Here is a 10590-nt window from a genome sequence, read left to right on the forward strand (position 1 = left end):
CTTTCAGCCAGCACTGATTAAATGCAAATTCTGATATGCTGCACCACACACCTTCCACACAGAAAAAATAGTATCAAACACTTCGCATTTGTCTCTGTCATTTAATATAAAACATTTATCTGGATGCTGAATATATGAAGTGTCTCTGAGAATAGCTCTCCAGATCACACACACAGAAGAAAATTCACTCAATGTGCACGGGCTAAGTGGAAATGAATTAATGAACATTATTATTGTTATAATATAATAATATTATATTATAATATCCGGAGGGATCTTTCCTTCTCCCCTTGTTTCTGCCACCAAGTCCTTTCCAAGAAAAATAAGTAACTTTTTGTTCAACTGGAAGATAAGCGCTCTGTATGTCAGCAGGAAGAAAAAAAGAAAAAAAATATTATAATATTGTTATAATATAATAATAACATTAATGAATTGCTGCAAATATTTAAAGTCTATCACTAAACTGATAATCTGCAAATGCAGAAGCAGAGATGCCTTAGCTGCAGCCACTGCTGGCTCTCTCCAGTGCAGTCCCAGAAAGCTTGCAGGTGAAGAGTGCCTGCTCCTTCAATGCTCAGGGACAGGCTCAGGACATGAGCAATGACACAGCCAGCACCTGCCCACGTTTACTTCCACTCTTATTTGCCCTGATTTCCTTCCCAAGAACGCCTTGCTTGTGAAAGGCGCAGCATGACATCCTAAGCGACTTGCACCCTCTCTGCACCGCCAGACACAGTCTGGGTGGCAGCAGAAAAGCAAAAGCTCCCCTAGAGCACACTCCATGATTATCAATAAGGGAGGACTACTTCTGGATGGAAGCTTTGGCCCATTGTCATCTATGGCAAAATTCCCACTAAAATCAGTGTAACCAGGATTTCACCTCTCCTGCAGCGATCTTGTCTCCCTGCCCGTTCTGCCCTGGGACTTCCAGCCAGCACAGTAAGGGTGGTATCCGTGCCAGCAGCTTTTGTGTTGTGGGCTGCAGGCAGAAGTCATGAAACCCTTCACATAAGCAATCAAAGGTTCATCAGGCAGGGAGAACTTTTAGGCATTCCCAAACCGTGCAGGATTCCAACCTGCATCCAGAAGTAGGATGTTTCACATTGGCACATCACGCTAAAACAAACCTTCTTCTAACCAATTTTCTGTCCTTCAGAAAAACCTGACTGTAAATACAAGAGGTATGAGTGCAGCTGGCATGTGTCAGAAGACATTTGAGAATTCGGCACAGAAATACATCTGTAGTGGAACAGCAGCTACGAACTCCTAACAAGCAATGGCTGAGCACCCTAACTCCCTCATAATTGCTCCCTTCATTGTATTTGACAGAAACCATCAACCACAGTACATCAGGTCACAGCAGCACAACTTCATGGTGGGTGACCACATAACCTGATGTCCTCGTGTCAGAAACAGAGCAAAACAGCACGCAGGGAAATGAGGTAGTCAGACCTTATCTCTGCACAGACTATAACCACACAGTAAAGTAACATGCATTGAAGGAAGCATCCTGTGTACCACCAACACACAGGTACAGGGCACAGTCATTAAGAAGCCACTGGATGCTACATCTTGTTAAGAATCAAACTTAAAAAAAAAAAAAGAGCAAAAGTGAAGAAGTAAAGAAAAAGATGGTATGATTTGCTGCATCAGGGCAAGTACAGCCAACCTGCTGATTTTCTACAACTCTAGCACCACCAAAGGATCAGGCAGAGGGATATTCCCAGTTTCCAGCCCTTCAGTATGCTTGCTCCTACCTGGCTCTCTCAACAAGACTCCAGTGATTTTTGGGTGCAAAAATCACGGCTGTAAGCTCTTTCTCAGCAGCACTCTCCAAAGGCAGGCTGGCTCCGGAGGGATCTTTCCTTCTCTCCTTGTTTCTGCCACCAAGTCCTTTCCAAGAAAAATAAGTAACTTTTTGTTCAACTGGAAGATAAGCGCTCTGTATGTCAGCAGGAAGAAAAAAAGGCAGCTGAGACCTGCCCAGGGTGTTTTGCCATGTTCTGCTTTCCCAGCTAGCGCTTACACCCTCTGCACAACTGCTCCAGACCAGGAACAAGCCCTCAATGAGCAGAGACAGTCCGGGCAGTGGCTAGGAAACGGTGCAGCACTTCCCCACATTTCTCATAGCTCACCCTCTCTTGCTTCCTTTGCTGAGAACTCGAACCAGATTTCATAAAGCAAAGCATCTGCTAAATGAGAGAGAAGTTAAAACGCCTATGCCTGTGGAGAAGAGTTTTTTTCTTTTTTTCTTTCTGCTGGACAGAGATTGGTTAAGGATTCGCAAAACCCCGATCAAATGGTGCACCTCTCTAAGCCTGTCTGACAGCGCTGCAAAGGCAAAGCAAATGAGTAAGAAGGAAAGCATTCATTTCTACGAGTCTCTTCCTTTTAACCAGCCTTGATGCTTTAGTGCCTCTGCCGGGATGCCAACGCTGACTTCCCTTTATGTCCCATTTACTTGCATTTATTTTAATTGGATCTGGGACTAAGGACACTCAGCAACCCTTAATCCTCCGAACAACAAAGCAAGGGCACGAAGCCACCACGAACAAAAAAAAAAAAAAAAGAGGAAAAAGACACCCACTGATGTATTTCTCGGAGCAGCGCAGCTCTCTCTTCCTCCTGCAAATAATCCAGCTGGGTTCAAAAAGTGGGCAAGGAGAGGCTGGATTATTTCCTTTAATAGCACAAGTTGGAGCTGGGAGAGCCACGTTTAACCCATCCCCGGCCGGAGCAGGGGTCCTCCAAGTGCCTGCGAACAGGGAGGGCAAGGCGAGCCCTCCCTTTTGGATGCATGTGGGAAAGAGAGGGAGCAAAATGCGACCAGCAGGTCCTCCGCTAACATCCCTCCCTCTCTCCCCGGCCCAAGCAGCTGCAGCCGGTCCCCAGGCTCGGCCAAGAGCAACTGCAGCTGAAGAGCAGCGACAGACACACACACACATACACCCCGTTACCCTCACCCTGAACATAAACAGAGAGAAAGAGGGGTAAATTTCAAAAAAAAAGCAATCAGGAAAGATTAATACTATTACCAATTCTACAGGAATATGCGCTGGTCTTGCCTGCACGGGAGCTAAAACCCGGTGCAAAGCAAGGAGCGAGCCGGGGAGCGGCCGCTGCACCTTGCAGGGCAAAGCGGGCGAGCACTCCAAAAGAAGGGGCTGCGGCTGGGGGGAGCCTCGCAGGAGCCGCAGCCGTGTGGGGACAGCGTTAGGGTCGGGGCTGCAGGGGGAGCGAAGTTTTCCCCGAGAGGCAGCCCCCGTGCCCTGCCGAGCCCGTAAGGTGGAAAGTTTCAGCGCGGACCCCCCGCTTTACACCCACCCGTCCCTTCTGGCACATCCCCACCGGGTACGCACCGGGCGGCTCAGCTCCGGGGGCTGCCCCGCGCTCCCCCCCGGCGGGTATCCATGCGGGCAGCGGCGGCGGAGACGGGGCGAGCGGGGAGCGGAGCGGAGCGGAGCGGAGCACAGCGCAGCCTGCCGGGAGCCCAGCCCGCACCCGCCTCCCGGCCCGCGGGGAGGGACCGCGCCCACTCCCGCCCGCCCACCCTACAAACCCCCAAACCCCGAAACCCCGCTCCGCTCCCCGCCCGGAGGGGCTGCACCCCAAAAGTGCCCCCCCCCACACACACACCCCCGTGGTTGGGGTCGCCCCCTGCCCGTCCTGCGGGAGGCATCGCTCCTCTGCCCCCGCACCGAGAGAGGGCTCTGTGGTGGTCCCCCCCCCGGCTGGGCTAAGGGGGTCCCGGGGAGCAATGCTCGAGCCACGGGCACGGCCACAACTTGCCTGGGGGCTCCTCGCCCTCCACCGGGCTGTGGCACATCTCCGCTGGAGGTACACCTGCCCCCAGAGCACCTCGCTTTGGGCTCAGTGGCCAGGGAATCGAGCAAGTGCCGCCCGTGCTCCTGAACTGATGTCCAAGTTCCAGTCCTGCCTCTTTTCACAGGACGTTGTGCTAAGGAGCCTGTTCCATCGCCAGGCTGTTTCCTCTCCTAGTGGTGGAGCCCAGGCCCCTGCTCCACCAGGGACCTCATCCAAGAGAGAAAGGCAGAGATCACTTTTACATCCTTTTTTCTTTTTAAACGCCGGCCAGCTTCAGCTCTCCCCTCCTCTGCTAGAGCTTTGAAGTGCTGCTAATTGTGTTTGTTTTCTGGTCTGCTGCTCCTTCGCTTTGTCCATGCCTCCCGTTTGGCTGCAGGTCACAACCGCAAAACCAACGTCCAGGTACGAAGTTCCCCGTGAGGACTAGCACCACAGCGCCCTTCGCTGATCCTTGAGCACACTTGCATGCCCCGGTCAACCTGGGCTGTAATTCCATGTGAAGGTGAAAAAACAAACGAGCAAACCAAACCAACCAGCCCCCCCATGCTAATCACACGGAGCGGGTTAATAATCTCAGAGGAGGAAGGCACGGTCTGCACTGTGAAAAATGAGAAGGGGAAAAAATAAATAAATGCAAAAACCATTTGTAAAATTTGCTAGCTGGAATTAAAAGCCCCAATGTTCTGCAATGGAAGCGTGTGACAAATACTGGCCTGGTCTAACACACACAATGGAGTTAACGATTTTATACCCTCCACCTGGTTGCGTTGATTGTGAAAGGTGATCCTGTGCAAGTCACCTTTTCTAGCGGGTTCTTACCAATTACATTTAAAAACTATCTAGAAGTCACGAGAAAAGCTCAGAGCCTTGTCGTGTCAGTCACTAAATAAATACGGCGAAGGGATGTCCTACTCCGAAAAGCTCATAATCTGCATTGGCGAGACAAATTTAGAGTGGGAGGAAAATGTATTATACTGCAGATGGTGCTGAGAAAGAAACCGATTTGCCCAAGGTCATGCAGGAAGTCTGTGGCAGAGCCAAGATCTAAACACAACTCTCCTGAAAACCAGTCTAAAAATAGTGCTTGGTAATTGCACATGGGCTCCAGAAAACACAGATTACACAGATAATCATCTTTGGACCAGCATTTTGGAGGTGCTGGACACTATTTCATTATAATTTTCAACTTCATTGATAACCGAACAGTCACTTCCTAAATTTAAACCACATTATTTGGAAGCCCCCAGAGCAGAAATTCTGACTGTGGGACAAAAGGCACTAGCGGACAGCACTGGGGCTGGTGCAGATGCTTTCCCAGGGTGTCTGCTTCCACTGCCCCATTTCTAGGGGAAGGGGAGGGTGCCCAGATCTGTACCCCCATCTTTGGAAGGACAAACCTTGCTCATCAAAGTGTTTTCTTGGGGCTCCAAGGGGCCGTGCTGTCAGTACCCACACTCTGCCTGGCAGCAGGAACCTGTATTTGATCCCATGTTCCACCACCTCCTGCTTAGCCCCTTTAAAATATTCCCTGGAGTACATCTGTCATCTGCTCTAAAGGAAAACCTGTCTCCGGCTGCACAAGGCGCCTTCCTGGGGTCTTCCTCCTGTCCCGACTGCCTCTTACTGGTTTTCTTACCCAATACTGAGTTTTTTCTTGCAATACAAAACCCACACAAGCAGAAAACAACACCAATATCATGTGGCACCCTTCAGGCACCCTTACATGTCACTTAGGAATGCTATTTACACGTAAGTTTAGTGACTGTTACAATGTATAAATGCTAATGAGTATTAGTAGAAGTGGTTAATGCAGTTTTCCTTATTAATCAATCCTACCAGCATGGTAATGATTTCTGTTGTTCTTCTTGAGCTTCCTCCAGCAGGGAGTGAGCTCTTGTTGATTAGCAATACCATTTTGCATGTGTATAACATTTTGTTCATCCGTAACAATCCTATTACTGTTTTTTTTTTTTTTTTTTTTTTTTTTTCTCAAGGAGGTGAGCAGTTCCCAACTTACACTTAAGGAATAACTGGGGCAGAAGGAATTGTGTCGTCTCCCATGCCACAGCTTTGCAGTCACCTATCTGTCAGGTTCAGTACTATTACGCCGCTGTGCAGAAGAATGGGGAGAAGGATGGCCGAGATGCCCCAAATCAGATAACAAGTCAGGGACAGCCAGGAGCAAAGCTCCCAGCTTCAAAGCTCAGAATAATTTGCTATTTTGCAGCTGGTTCTTGAAAGGTAAACAGCCTCGAATTACTATTGGAAGCACAGTAACATAACCATTGTGTCTGATTGATAATGTCATTGTGCTCTACAGATCCAGACCAGGAAGCAGCTTTTAGGCTCCCACATCCTGAGTAGCAAGAAGAATCTCTCCTCATTTTCATGCCAAGATGATCGGATTCAAGAAGATGTGAGTAAACCACTACGACAGCAGAGCATTTCACTTCCTCTTAACTGAGTAATTTACATTGAAATGGTCATAAATAATTGAGCTAATATAAATAAAAATAAATCCAAGCAGAAAGAAAAGGTTTTCCCAAAGATTCAAGGTTCAGAAGACAGGAAGACAGGTTTTAGACCTGATGCTAACTGAACCTGCAGTGAGCTCTTGAAGCTGAATCTCAGCATACTATCATAAATTATGAAACATTGACATTTCACTTTGAATTAATGCAAAGGGCTATTTATACACTGTTTCAGAGTCAGTTGCCTGGGCAAATTAATACGCTTTTTCCTTCACCAGGCCAAATGTTAGCAACACTGCTATTTTTCAAAGTATCAAACTATTTGCATATTGAAAATGTTGTTTAAATACAAGCTTTCCCCCAGGTCTGTTGTATGAGCTACTTTGAAAAGGTAATCAACCATAATTCACTGGCGCCTTGATCCAAAATCTGACTTGATTCAAAATACTACTGATTATTTTCAGTGTGAGAGGTTGCTTATGGTCTGGGAATTGCTTTCTGCTTGTAGGGCCACAGGCTACCAACATAGGAAAAGCCGTTCAATGGGCTACAATTGCCTTTCTGGGCTTGCTACCAACAAAGGGTCTGGACAGCAAAGAAAGTCCTCTTTGGCAGTGGAAGAACTAAGCATGAGCAAATAATAATAAAAAAAAATATTCACTATATTTGCCTGAAATTTGAACTTTGGATGTGACTACATATTGAAACATCAGCGTATTGCTCACCAGCATTGGCAATGCTTTTGTTTATTAAAAAAATAAATAAATCAAAAAGAAGGAAAAAAAATACCATTCTGAAGTGACTTTTTATGAGACCACTTTTTGCAGACCAAAGTTTTAGGCATCATTTCAGCAAAGCAGTGGTGAAGAATGTGCTTAAATACTGAATGGTTAGACCTACAAACATACTTAAGTGCTTTGCTGAACTGGGGTTTACCATAATTGAAATACTTATTTGAAAAGTCATCCAGTGGTATGAAAACAACTCCTCACTTCTAGCAAAATCCATGGTTTCCAGGTCCATAATTAGGAACAAGATACTCTGGTATCTCCTGCTCGGAGCCTTTTATTTATCTTGGAGAGAAACTCTCCCAATTCAGAAGCGCCTCAGGACTGATGTGAACAAAAACACAGTCAAGAAACCCGCAGGTGGGTTTCTGTCTGATTGCCTGATTCCCTTTAGAGAGGCAGGCTCCTGGCCACCCCAAGGACTTCTGTACAAATTTCTTATCTTTTATCTTTTTCTTTTTTTTTTTTTTCTTTTCTTTTTTGGTCTCTTCTCATGTCCCATGGTAGTGGATGACACTGGTGTGGTATTAAGGAAGTTAACAGATTGTGACAGTGCTCATGCCCTTCTGTAGAAACATGATGTGGCAGCGCAGGACAGCTCGATGATGACGACACCAGAAATTTGCTTTGAGGCCATTCTTCATGTTTCTTCTAGAAGTGAGTCTTATACCAATGTTATTCAAGGATATTGCATGGCCCTGCTCTGCAGGAGGATCTGCAGCAGACGCTTTTGCACCCTGTGGGTGCTATCGCCGTCATAAGGAGGATGGGTACGGCACACGTCTTATCTCTAGCTGGCGGTGCTGTTCAACAAGGAAGATTTCCTGTTGATGCAAAAAACATTGCAGTTAGGTTTTGCTGGGTCTCTCCATCTCGTTCAGAGACTGCAGTGAGATCACACATCACAAAATCCATTTTGACAGTTCGTGTTGAAGCATTTCTCTCCTATTATGCCAGATTATGCCTTACAGCAGGACGCTATTAGCACTTCCAGCAGCAGAATGACAGAGGTTTGACTCAAGCCCACAGCAGTGAGGTCGTTCTGCGTAACCCACCATCTCAAAGATGCAATATTTGTGGCAGGGTCTGCTTAGATTAATAGCTTTGATTATTTAAGTTTGCTCTTCTTTTCACTGTTTAGCTCCCCCGGCCATATCCCAGTGTCCTTCAAGGCCAGCTGCTCGTGAGGAGCAGTCCAAGAGGGTTGCAGTGTCATCAGAGAGCCCAAGGCAAATAGCAGGAGGTGATATAGGAATGCGTACCCTTCATCGGAGTAATATGCTACATCTGATAGCTTGATCTAACATATCAAATCCTGTTCGGAGAAAACTGAGAGCAGGGATTTGTGGCTTTTCTTTTTTTCTTTTTTTTCTTCAATTGAAACTAATCTGAGAGAGGAACGGGGTACTGTGTGGAGCCAGAAGTTTCCTGTTCTTACAGCCTTGCCAGGGAGTTTCTAGGTAGCCCTTGACTTGCACCTTAACCCCCTTGAGTTTGATTTCCCATTGCAAAAAAATAAGGTGAGAGAGTTGCTGTGTATCATAGGACAAGAAAAGGTGATCTTTTAGTGAAGTAACTGGTCAGATATAGTTTAATTCCCTATTATCTTGTGAGACTAGACAAATCATGGATAATCTCTGCGCCTCAGTGTTCCTGCGATACAGAAACAGAAACACCTTTGGCCTGTCTCCCACTTTTAAACAAATAAAAATGCCTATTGTTATGTATTTTGCAGTGATTTACATTCTAGAGGTTTGACTTTGACTGAGGTTCTGTAATTTTAATAACAGGGTGAGATAAATAGTTCTGAGGTTTCTCCTTGGAGCTCTCAGAGGTTAGTGGGAAGATGCTGCAGAAGCACGTTATCTGAGTTTATACACAAGGAAGAATAAAATGAAAGCAACTTGATTATATAAAAATCATGAAAGGTCCTGCAAACAGACAATAGAAACCCCCAAGGATTCAGGATATTGTACAGCATCAGGAAAGGACTGATCTTACCCACAATAGTTTTGTAAAGCTTTTTCTGTTCATTTTACCAAGCACCGGCTCCAGCAAACATTTAAACATGTGCTTAACTTGACAGACATGTGTAGCTTTTTGACTTCAATTTTAATGCACATTTAAGCTTATGCATGGCTGTTCGCAGGGTGGGGATTTAGTTTGGGATTCCCTGGTCCTTTACACCACATGATTTCATTAGGTGTTGTCTGTTTCTGTAGCACTGCCTTAGGGCATGAGCCAAGCCCAGCTGAAGTCAGGGGGAATCTATACAGATTTTGATGGCGGTTGGACTGGACCCTTTATAGGAAACAAAAACAGATTTTGTGGAACATGAAAGCCAAAAAAATCCTCCTAAATTTGTGGGGATAAAATACTCATTTCCTGTTTTAGGACTAGAGACTTTATAAATCAAGTTTCTAACCAGAGCAAAATTTTACCAGCTGTACTATAGACCACTGAAAATAAGGGGAAAGTATAACACTCCCTGAGTTTTAGCTGAGCAGAAGCCATTGTTTGGCTGCACGTAGCAGTGAAGCAGGAAGTAATGACCATGTTTATTTGGGTTCACAGATTCTTTTGCTGTTGTATTCTTTCATGGTACCTGGTTTAAAAAGTACACGTGACGAATGTATTTATGAATTCTAGCCTATCTGTGGTTTCATGCCATAGCTGTCATCTCACATGGGGTGAGATGACTTTCAGTTGCCATGTCAATCTATCCTAGCTTAACTTGTGTCATAACTTCACTTTCTGCTGTTGGCATCAGCTTTTAGTAGAGCTGCACGATTAAAAACTTGTCATTCCTGAAAGACTTCTTGGTAATGAACAGAGTTTGAGACACAGAGTTGGGTCTGATTTGATAGCATTGTTATTCTCTCTTTTTTTGGTGGCCACATTAATGACAAGTTGGCGGGTGCGCTTCATATTACTGCTGTTGGCTTTGCATGCTGCCCTCTGTCCTCTGCTTCCAGCTGAATTATTCCCAAACCACAGTCTTGCACTCGCCGCTTGCACTCAGTGAGATGAAGTAACAAATAGCAATGTTGGAAAGCAAGAAGAGAATAAAAGAGGAAGAAAGGAAAAAAATAGCTATCCACTGGCCAAATAAAAACAACATGCCAGTGGTGGATGACTACAGTAAAGACAGGTGAGAATGGTCAACTATCTGTTAGGACAGAAGGAGGAATACTGGAGACCACAGAGGATGAAAGAAATGAAAAGATAAAACCTGACAAAAGTTAATCAAGACAAGGATAGCACTGTCAGGTTGGTGTGCTGTTGGATTGTGCTTTGAGAGCTCGTACTTGTTGAATGCCTGCTGCCACACAGCTCCTCAAAGCACCAACTGGACCTATGAAATCAGAAGTCCCAGCTTGAGAAAACATCTATTTCTTATTGCTACCCTTTCCCCATTTTCTGGCAGATAGCTACAAAGGTTACTGTTGCTGCCACTTACATCTCCAGAAGGTTAGTCTCTGTCTAGGGGTTAAAGGAACGTCCAA

At 45.7% G+C, this 10590-nt stretch overlaps 1 protein-coding gene across 2 annotated transcripts in view; it reads right to left on the bottom strand.

Moving 5' to 3' along the window:
* The window catches only part of FAT3 (FAT atypical cadherin 3), a 428576-nt gene extending 425072 nt beyond the window's left edge, over positions 1-3504 (bottom strand). Inside the window, exons 1-2 of one of the 2 annotated variants that reach the window (XM_035542387.2) lie at positions 3360-3504; positions 1758-1893 (exon numbers count right to left, since the gene is read on the bottom strand). The gene's annotated coding sequence lies outside the window, so the exon portion shown is untranslated. The remainder of the gene's footprint in view (positions 1-1757; positions 1894-3359) is intronic. The other variant, XM_050709957.1, reaches the window with a different exon arrangement.
* Between the last annotated feature and the right edge of the window lie 7086 nt (positions 3505-10590).

This window comes from Cygnus atratus, chromosome 1 (genome assembly GCF_013377495.2).
Source record: "Cygnus atratus isolate AKBS03 ecotype Queensland, Australia chromosome 1, CAtr_DNAZoo_HiC_assembly, whole genome shotgun sequence".
NCBI lineage: Eukaryota > Metazoa > Chordata > Aves > Anseriformes > Anatidae > Cygnus > Cygnus atratus.